The following is a 10,676-nucleotide window of genomic DNA, read 5'->3' as shown; positions in this document are numbered from 1 at the left end:
CCAGTTCTTCGGAATACCCCGTCCACATGGTCTGCCTGCCTATACATATTATCTGACAACTCCTCTTCTTTGTAGACCTTTTTGCTTGGCTAGATTCTAACCCTTCTATGGCTAGATTGCTAACCCTTCTATGGTAATGCAGGGCAGAATTCTGAATATACCATACTCAGACAGGATCTGCGCTTGCTCTTCTGGCTCTATTGACTCATTAGCTCATGCCCTTTTGGAATGCCGCTTTTACGAGGAACTTCGATTGCACTATATTTCCCCCCTTTTAACATACAAATCCAATGCCTCTGTGACTGACATAATGCCTTTTTTACTAAGCGATAGGGACCCCAAGGCTACATTGTCAGTGGCAAGATTTGTTTCAGTCCCTATATCCCTCCAACACTAGATATATGCTCCATCACGTCCGAGGAAGAATCAGAACAATTAGCAGTCTCTCCGGAGACTGCAGTGGCCGAACCTCTTGAAGCAGCAGATGATGAGAAAGAGCCGATGGAAACAATAAAGCCCACAGAGGGGTTGCAGGTCCCCTCAGAAGAATGTTCTCCGGGAGAACAAAGACGGAGGAAGATTAGGCAGCTAATGAGCGACCGACGCAGGCCAGCACACCTCCAAGCGAGGCGGCAAGAGTTAACAGCTGCAGAAGAGGAGGACAGTGATTAATTGCCACACCCTCGTTCTGGAAACTGGCCTGATTTATGGAACAGGAAGACAGACACGGTTTGTGGAAGCAACTTACTGATCTCTGGCATCAGACACTCCACTTCGGATTGCCCTGCCTGCTTTTGACTCCGGCCTGGACTTAGAACTATGGACTGCCTTGCTTAGAACACGGACTGACTTCTCAATGACGCTAATGCCTCACTCCTGATAAGTACTCCCCCAGACTGGACTGGACTTGTGCTTTCCCACTATCTCTTTCACCCGGTGCAGCCAGGCGGCTGCAAAAGCAGCAGCAGCTTCAGTTTCCTCCCCCTCAGCAACCTGCCACACGCTTCCTCAGCTCTCCCTGCACTGTGCTGCAGCTGCAGCCCTGCCTGCCTGCCTGGCCAGTACACATAGTCTAATTCTTATAATTGTTACCATATCAGAAAAACTCTGCACCTTCACACAAACCCTTTTATCCTGCTTAGCACACATGTAACTCACTGTGCCTGCTGTAAAAAAAAAAAATTGTCATCAAGTCACAGCTGACTTATGATGGCCATTTATGCTCGCGAGGTTTTGCTTTGGATTTGCTGCTCTCTAGATGCACATTTTCCCCAACCAAATTCTCAAAACTCAACAATAAGCCCCCATGCAGAGTTTTGACAATTCGGATGGGGAAAATGTGCATCTAGAGAGTGGCAAATCCAAGGCAAAACCTCCCATGCATAAATGGACATGGCTACTCCATAAGCTTTTCAAGGCAAGAGACGTTCAGAGGTGGTTTATCATTGCTTGCCTCCGCGTCACAACCTTGGTATTCCTTGGAGGTCTCCCATCGAAATACTTGCCAGGGCCGAGGCTGAGAATGTGTGACTGGCCCAAGGTCACCCAGCAAGCTTCAATGGCGTGAGTGGGGATTGTCCTAGTCCGACGTTTTAACCACTATACCACGCAGTTCTCACCTATTGTGATGGTGCAGTGAATACTGTAGATTCTGCTCTTTGGTGAAGAAAGATATAGAGCAGGAGTGGATTATTGCCCAAATCAAATAGGCCTGAAGTACATTGATGTGCATGCATAGTGTGCCACCAAAGTTCATAAAAGAGCAAGTGCAGACATCAGGCAATGCTTTGTGGATTACCAACAGCTATTATATAAAGCAGAATGCTATGCACACAAGCCCTTTAAAGCCTTATACAGCCTGGGACCACCTAGTCCCATACATACCTACTTATCATTACAGTCATCTTCAGGGCTCTGCTTTGAGGCTGGCTAGCTGGCAGCTTGAGAAAGAGCCTTCTAAAGTAGCACCAAAATTACGGAAATCCTTCTCCAGGAATTCATCTGTCCCTATCGCCCACCAGTGGGTGAAGACTTCTCTGTTTTGTTTGGCGCACCCTTAATGGCCCTCCTTCTTGTTTGTTGGTTTATACACACACACCTGTTTTAAAAATTGATTTTAAATGTCTTCTTAATTGTTCACTGTCTTGAGGGCCATCTTGTTTTATAGTAGTTATAATTGTTGGATTTTAATTGCTGTTTTATGATCTTATGTGATTTTAAAGGTTGTTATCCGCCCTGGCCTGATTGGACTGGGAGTGAGGGTGGGATATACATATGATAAACAAACAAACAAACAAACAAATATTGTTGTGAGGATAAAATGGGGGGTGGGAAGAACCACATGTTCCACCCAGAGCTCCTTGGAAGAAACCGAAATGCAATAGATAGGACAACATTTGGGTCCAGGAGAGCAGCTTAAAGACTAATAAAAATTTCCAGGGTATAAACTTCCATGAATCAAAGCTCACTTTAACAGATACCCATGAATATTTCCATCTTATACCTTGGAAAATTTGGTGGGTATTTAAGGTGCTACCAGGCTCAAATTTTGCTTTACTACTACAGCTTTACATGGCTACCACCTGCTAGGTATGTGCAGTTTCCATCCCTCATGGGTTCGCTCCTATTGGCAGCTCTGTGGCCTTTCCAGTAGCTCCTGTTACAAAGCAGCTTGCAGTCCTGATACTGAAGGATACAACTGAATGTTTGCATCGTATCTAAGAGCAGGCACTAAGAGGAAAAAATGGACTGCCAGCATGCAGACTATTGCCGCCTAACAGAGTAAGGCTGCAGCCCTGCGCATGTGGTATGAGACTGAGCTCTGAATGCAATGAATCTCTTCACTCAGTGCTGGTAGAGGAAAATTACCCCGTGACAGTACCTTCTGTATAAGTGTCTCTTGGCTTTCCAAAGTTGCAATCTGAGAATGCTCTCTTCACTCGCTGTTTTCTCAGCCAGCAGGAGCTCTGCGCATGCTGGGAAAGATACCAGGTCCGGATTGTTTCTGAATCTTATGGGTCAATGCAGCTGACGCATAGTCAACGTTTTTATCCTCATTTCTTCTGAAGGAGGTTTGGCACATTGAAACACATATCGTATGCCTGTACTGTATTCCTATAGCAACAGTCCTTCCAGTGGAAGAAAGGCATGAATGAATAACAAGACCCTACATTTTGGCTCTGAAATGTATTGAGTTGTAACTTAGGCCTGAGGTATTCAAATTGCAAGTGCCATATTCAGTAGGGTAGCCAGGTCTAGATCCTGGAAGGCCTATGGTAGCTTTAAAAAATGCATCACAGCAATAATTTGACCAACCTCATTGTGAAGCTTCATGAACGGGAGAAGTGAACCCCCTGAGTAATTTTCCTTTCTGTGTACTTTTTGAAAATATTTATTTATTTAAAACCTTTACTAGCCACCTTTCTTTTGCCCTGAATCACAGAAAACTCCACGTTGCAGCTAAAAGTGACAGGTGGCTCTTTTCAGTGCCCGGCCATCAAAGGAATCGATAGAACAGTGGTACTGATGGCACCATTGGTGTATATTCTCTTGCTGCTTTCAAGATCTTAGACAGAATCTCCTGGATGGCACCTGGCAAATCTTTTAAGGAGCCCCAAGCTATGTTTACACTGCAGACAGAAATGAATTTAATAATAATTTCTTTCCCCACCAAATGGAACTTAAGGAGATGCAGCTTTCGAAGGGAACCTGGAGCTATGGGCATCCTTATCGATTTCCAATTTCCAAAATTCTTTGGAGAAGAATTTACAATTCAAATGGTACAATTCAAATGGTATAACACCAACCTAAAGTTGCTGTGTAGTGAGTGATCCTCTTTGAGTTTGTAAACCCACACAGTTTCTGTCCTGAGCCTAAACAAATCTTGTGCCTGAGAACAGGATATATTCCAACCGTGATACATTTCAACCAAGTGTTTAAACAGTCCATTTCCAACTGAAGCACAAAGAAATTTGATACTGACAATAGTTTTCAATGAAATAAAAGAGGGAAGTTGCTTTAGAGATTTCAAAGTCTGAAAGTTTATTTAAGGTATTAATTTACAAGACATTTAATGGCATAAAATAAAACACTGTTGCCAACACAAACCTCCTTTTTATCCCAATTGTTGTGAGTCGCTTTTAGGAAGAATAAACAATCAAAAAGAGCTTTGTACTCCTTTGCAAACATAGCCAGATAATGTATTGACAGGAAAAAAATTTAAACCTGAGGCAAGTCCTCAAAAACCCAGAGTTTCTAAGGGGCTTTGGATTTGTTGGTCAGGCACACAAACCACAAATGAAGGAAGTTATCAGATATTTGCCTTAGAGGATAATTCTTTTGGAAGTGTCAGTCATTGCAATTCCTACGGAGCTGATGGTCTAAAACACATGGATCTTGTTGATATCACAGACAGCAAAATTCATGAAAAGTATATTGTAATGTTAAAAAAACCATTCAGTCTTAAATTTCCCTGGCATTTCTTGTAGATCCTTCTAGCAGCAACATGTTCTAACATCCTGGTGGAAAACCACAAACCTTCAGTGGAAGGAATGTGTCAACTTTGCACTAAGCCACATGCTGAGGAATGGGTCACACTCATGTTCTTACAGAGCACATGTGCAGACATGATTGCTCTGTGCTCATGCTCTTCAATGGAAGACTATCTCAAACACAGAGGGTTTCATTTGCAATGCTGTTATTTTTAGCTCTGTAAACTCAGAAGCTAAATGAAACTTGCTGAAAGTGGCACTGCCCCATCTCAGGCCCCGTTCCAAACAGAATAATTTCCCCAGCTGTTGTAAGCAAATTTCTTGTAGATGTTATTCAGCTCTGCTCAGGCTCTCTACCTCTAAAACGGTCACATTCAGAAGGCGCTCAGCTCCCAGGCTTTAAAGAGTTGGTGGGAAAGCAAATGCTCTTTCTGTGAAGCTTCTCTCTGTCCTCATAGGGGAGCAGCTGAAACCCTGCCATCAGTCTAACTATTAGAAGCACAGGTTCCTTTCTGACTTTGACAACCCTCCCGGTCTTCCACCGGCATTTTACTGCTGACTGTGCCATGTGCACCATTTCACAAAGAGAACTGTTGTGCTTTGAAAAGACTAGGGCTACGGCAATTTCTTCCACATCTCTCATGCTTTTTCCAGCGGAAAATTTCCACCAGCTTTCCTACCAGCATTCCCACCCTTTGATTTTGGAAACTGTCACCAGCTAAGAAACTAAGTCATTTTCTTGTCCTGCGGTGGGGTGCTAAAACAACACACACACACAACACACACACCCTTTGGTAGACATTCAGTTTGGAATTGCTGTGTTTTGACCTCTTTCAACACAGTTCCTCAAGTAGAGGTGAAGGATTCATCTATGGACTTCATCAAGTTTTTCTCATTTTCGTGTTTGGCTGTATGTGTAATTTTTCTGAGTGATAAGAAGTTCAATGAATTCAACTACAATTAAAGAATACTGAACACTAAAAACTTTTCTTTCTGAGTTAGGTCTGGCAACTCTCGTTGCCATGTACTGGGACGTTGTTTAGAGGCTGAAGCTCGGGAAAATGACATATCAACAGGGTGAGTCACACCAGTGCCCAGGGTTTATCTGGCTTTCTCTAACCCATTGGCCTTTGCATAACTATCAGCTCTTCTTTCAATTTATAAAGTCCACAGGTTTCTGTAAGGCAAAAATGCTGTTCTGAGTACTCAAAGGAAGAACAGAATACAACCACTGCAGGTGTGTTTTAAAATGTCCTGGACCTATCACAACGGGACTGCTTCCTCTCATTATAACTCCCACTGCTCTCTGAGATTAAATGAATGGCATGTAGAGATCCAGTGTAGTGTGCTGAACCAGGAATTGGGAAGTTCAATCTTCACTCAGTCATCAAGTCCATTGGGTGACCTTTGACCTACTCGTTCTCTTTTAGATTATTGTGAGGACAAGATGGAGAAGGAAAGAACCATGTATGTGGCTCAGAACTCCTTGGAAGATGGATAACCATGTGATAGAGGTACAGGCCAAACTGGTTGTAAAATAAGGAGCCAGTCCAGCGGTTGTCCAAACGAGCATATCAAACTGCCTTCTATGGAGTCAGACCATTTTAGTTTGGTACAGGCTATGCTACCTGGTTTCGCACTGCCTAAAGCCCTTTGACTTGAGATTGTGGCAGGTTTGCAACAACACCCATGCAGAGGTTTTACTTCATACAAATTATGCATACAAACCAGCCCACAGACTTCTTGTTACTCTGCTTTTATATCAATTGTAGCCCATTCTTAGTCTGCATGAAATGCAGGGCGAAACCTCTAAATAGATAAATAAGTGCCCATTGGAAAACACTCAGGAGGAATGAGGGCTGACGACTCTCAACATGTGACAGCAAAACTGACTTCTCAAATATGCTTACTTTCCTTATCTGGCCACAGGTGGGTGAATGGAGCAATGAAGGGCATACCCCACTTGGTTTTCCTGGCTCTTATTCCACTCCCCCATTCAGGTCAATTGTGCTCATGCAAGAAGCGTTCTGGGTGGCTTGTTCGCATGGTAACTGGCATCCTGATCTTTACAATTGACCTATTTTTAAAAAAACTTCATTTATTTATACCCTTTCTTCCCTATACCCTTTCTCCCCTATGGGGACTCTAAGAGTGTTATATTATTCTTTCCTCCATTTTATCCTCACAATAACCCTGTGAAGTAGGTTGAGGCTGACTGCGTGTGACTGGCTTAAGGTCACACATGGCAGAGTGGGAATTCAAACCCAGGTCTCCCAGATCTTTGTCCAGCATTCTAATCACTACACCACACTGGCTCATTGGTAGGACACTGGCAAAATTTAAAAAAAGCATGCTTTGAGATGTTCAGCAAGGATGGCAGGAGATACATCCCCATTCTAAGCACTTCTGATCTAGGCCAATAAGTCTTTGGGCATTGCTGAATCTCCCATGTTTGTAAATCCCTTCTCAAATGAACACCCCAGATACTAAAAAGCATGGTTTTCTGTTCACCTTTGAAGATGCTTATGTTACCGTTAACCACCCGCACTGGCTCAGCTGCAAACTCCAGAGCCTTCTTAGAATCACTCATGCTCAAATCACTTTCCTCCCTATGCTTGAGCTTCAGATTGATTTAGTGTCTCAGTAGGTCAGAGGCAAAGAAGTGAAATCTAACCTGAACATCAGGAGATCCTATCACTTTCCTTATAAATAGATCATGCTCCCGTTGCAGTTAAACACTAGCATTGGCCCTGCCGATGCAGAACCATTGGCATGCAGCTTTCCAACTAGCTCCCTTCATCTTCTAGGGTGTGGTGTTTAATTTAATTAACACAAGATGAAAACTCCTTGGTGATGGAGTCCACCAGCACTCCAGTAATAAAGAAATCTAAAATAAGGAGCTTTGATTGAAAGGACCAAAAAAAAATGAAATGCATAGGAAGCTATTTTTTAGAAGTTACAAAAAGGGAAAAGGAGAAGAGTTCTGCTCAATGGCAGAGAACATACTCTGCATGCAGAAAGTCTCAGATTCAAGCCCTAGCCTTAAGGGCTCTTTGAGAGCATGTGTCTGAAAGCCTTGCCTGATATGCTAGAAAGCTGCTGTCCTTCCATATAGCTAGCAGCATCAATGGGGGTGACACTGTATAAGGAAGGTTCATAGGATTCTTCTGGATGGGACCACTGATAAGACTGTCACAACCTGGTACTGGGGTGATGGTCAACACACAGGATAAGCAGGGATTCTGTCTCTTTCATTTTTATTTCCACTCCATTTAGAGTGAATTGCAACATACTCAACAGACCTCTGCCAATATGCAACAGCAACGTTGCAGAATTCTTACTTTTAGGGCTGTGCATATTGGTAAATCTGAACTGAAAATAAAACCGAAAATAGCCGTCTCAGCTTTTTTCAAGTTTAATTTTGGCCAAATACTAAAAACCAGGAAGCTGAACAAAGCCAGATAGGCGATTCCCGATAAGCCAAATAGATATTTGGCTTTTTTCGGGTTTCGGCTTTGTGCCATCTCCCATTTTTCTATCTTTGACTGCTTTTGTTTGGGAGGGGACTTCGTCCTCTTCCAGGACTCCATAGTTGGGGCCCTTTTGAGGTAGGGGTTGTGTAATCAGAGTCAACTCGGTCTGACCAACTATTCAGATCAATCACCCAATAGAGGACAAATCTGGATAGCAGAAGGGTCATTTAAAAGAAGGGGCTCACCCAGTCCCCTCTGGAGGAATATACCCTCCAACTAAAAGCATCAGCTTCAACAGCTGCTGATTGGGTTTCTGAAGAAGACTTCCTCACCCGCATGGATGAGCAATCTCCTTGGTTGATACTTCGGCTGGCTCTAATATCACCCTCCCTCCATGAAAACCTGCTCTCAAACGGAAGGTCGTCCTAGGTTGTGGCTTTGTTTACCTGCACCATGACCATCTCTTGAAATCAGAGTTTGATGACTTTATTAAAGGATTGTTCACAGGATGTCATTTGCCACCAAAAGAAATGTTTTCTGTGCCTTATTTTTCTTGCATTTAAGCCATTTTCCTCAGTTTGGATGCTAATTTTAATGGACATCATGCAAAGTGACCCAGATATGAGTGGAGCTCCCAGACTCAGAGGCGCCAGCCTGCCAGTTGGCTCTCCCTGCCAGTCCTCAGCAACGCTGACCTTCTGAACCTTAAAACAGATTGACAGCTCAGCTCTCACAAATGCCTGGAGGATGGGGGCAACCCCTTTGTGGGCCCATAAAATTGGACCCTCTGTCCCAAACTTCACCAAACTTCCACGTCTATCTAAGGAGAGTCCCTTGCAGCTATGCTGCAAATTTACTGTACCTCGAAAAATGCCCCCCAAGAGCCTCTAAAATAAATGCCATAGACTATAATGGACCCAATTTTGGGGTGGCGGGAGGAGGGGGCCAAATAAATAAAGCCAAATACCAATTTACCGGTATGGGTATTTGGCTTATTTTGATTTTCCCAGGGAAAAAATGGGGCCAATAAACCTGAACCCGAAATTTACTGGAAAATATTTTTTGCATACTACTTCCTTTGCATTCCCTCACAGTAGCCATATTGGGGTCTGACCCTGATTTTCAGGTATGAGACACCTGTTGTAGCTGTCCCCAATCTCTCAGCAGCCCCATTTCTATGAATCTCTTAGCTCTGATTCAGGGTTGTGATTACTCTCTACTAAAAAATCAAATTCAGCAATGTTCGCTGTATTATGCCAGCGAACACGCTACATAATTTATTCCTTCCTGACATATTTTGTAATCCTCCTTGGTTCCTGGTGAGAAAGGCTGGCTATAAATGAAATGAATAAATTGTGGCAGTCTGCTTGTTGTGTTGCTCCAGGCTTGCTTTGAGATGGCTTTTCAGTTTTGTGGTGGCATTTTAATGTATTGTTTCAATTCTTCTAAATTGATGAGTTGTACGCTGCTTTGGAACCCATATAAAGGGGAAAGTGGCACAGATATTTTAATAACAAGAAATCTGCTTTAGCAGATGTTGGGGAAGGAACAAAGAGCTGTGCAAAGAACTGGAGGCTCACTGGAGTTCTACTCCCTTGATGATGGGATTCTATTCTGCTCTTTTCTTCTCGATTCTGAGAGTTCACTGCCTACACTTCTCAAAGCTTATAGAGAAACCTGCTTTGTCTCCCCCAAACCAAGCCAAGATTCAATGTCATTTAACAAAGCCTTTGTTTCCATAGTACTATCACATCATCCTTACCTTCCACGTGATAGTGGCCAAGGGAGCAATCCTAAGCAGGTCTACTCAGAAGCAAGTCCCAGCAAAGTGTTCTTAGGATTGCAGCTAGTAACTTCTTCCCATCCACCACGTGATACATTGCATGTCTCTGAAAAGTATTTTTCCCCTCCCACTTTCATAACCCCAGGAATTAAAAATAAAAGGCCTTTTCTTTTGCCAATGTTTTAAAACTGTTTTTATTCAAAAAATGTGAATGGAAAAATATAGTGAAATGAAACCAGTGCTTCCTTTGGATGGGCTTCCCAATGGGAAATAAAGGAGCAGAGGAGGGAAAAGATTCAAGCATACATAATAAATACAGTCAAACAGCATCGGAAAAGGGTTATGCCATGGTGGGGGCCTGGGCTGCCTCTGTGGCAGAAGACAACCACGTCCTTGAAAATTTAACACATCACTACAAAACCACGTGGTTCTCCTATGCACAGCGAATGTGGAACCACTAGCGGCCAATTTGCAAGAAACATCTTTCATGCGATCATCACAGGCTTGATTATACGATTGCGATGATCATATATGATGATGCCAACCACAGTCTTCCAGCCATGAAACACTGCTCCTGCCAGGGCAGTGCTGCAAGTGACTCTGCACGCATCGAGGGTTGGACACTGCTCCAACTTGCAGCCATGGGCCTGGAAGCCCTCCAAACCTACAGGCAAATACAGGGGGTATGACGGATGGCATGGAAACAGCTTAAGCTACTTTTGATTTAAATTTCCAGCGAAATGCAATGTGCTGCCTTATGTCTACCCCTTCTTGAAGGAAGGGGAAAAGGGCAGGGGGCTGGGGGGGGGAGAGAAAGACTATGGGCACTTTCACACATGCCGAATAATGGACTTTCAATCCACTTTCAATGCACTTTAACAATAGTTTGCAAGTGGACTTTGCCATTTCACATGGTAAAATGCAGCTGCA

General features: G+C 43.4%; 1 protein-coding gene across 2 annotated transcripts in view; it reads left to right on the top strand.

Annotated features, from left to right (window-relative positions):
* The first annotated feature begins 1,454 nt into the window (after positions 1-1,454).
* Positions 1,455-10,676, top strand: part of RBBP5 (RB binding protein 5, histone lysine methyltransferase complex subunit) — a 207,557-nt gene continuing 198,335 nt past the window's right edge. For both annotated transcript variants that reach the window (XM_056845625.1, XM_056845624.1), the window contains exon 1: positions 1,455-1,459. The gene's annotated coding sequence lies outside the window, so the exon portion shown is untranslated. The remainder of the gene's footprint in view (positions 1,460-10,676) is intronic.

The sequence above is a fragment of the Euleptes europaea genome, chromosome 2 (genome assembly GCF_029931775.1).
Source record: "Euleptes europaea isolate rEulEur1 chromosome 2, rEulEur1.hap1, whole genome shotgun sequence".
In the NCBI taxonomy this organism is placed as follows: domain Eukaryota; kingdom Metazoa; phylum Chordata; class Lepidosauria; order Squamata; family Sphaerodactylidae; genus Euleptes; species Euleptes europaea.
Note: the sequence above shows the minus strand (reverse complement) of the source record. Positions and strands in the feature narration are given on the sequence as shown.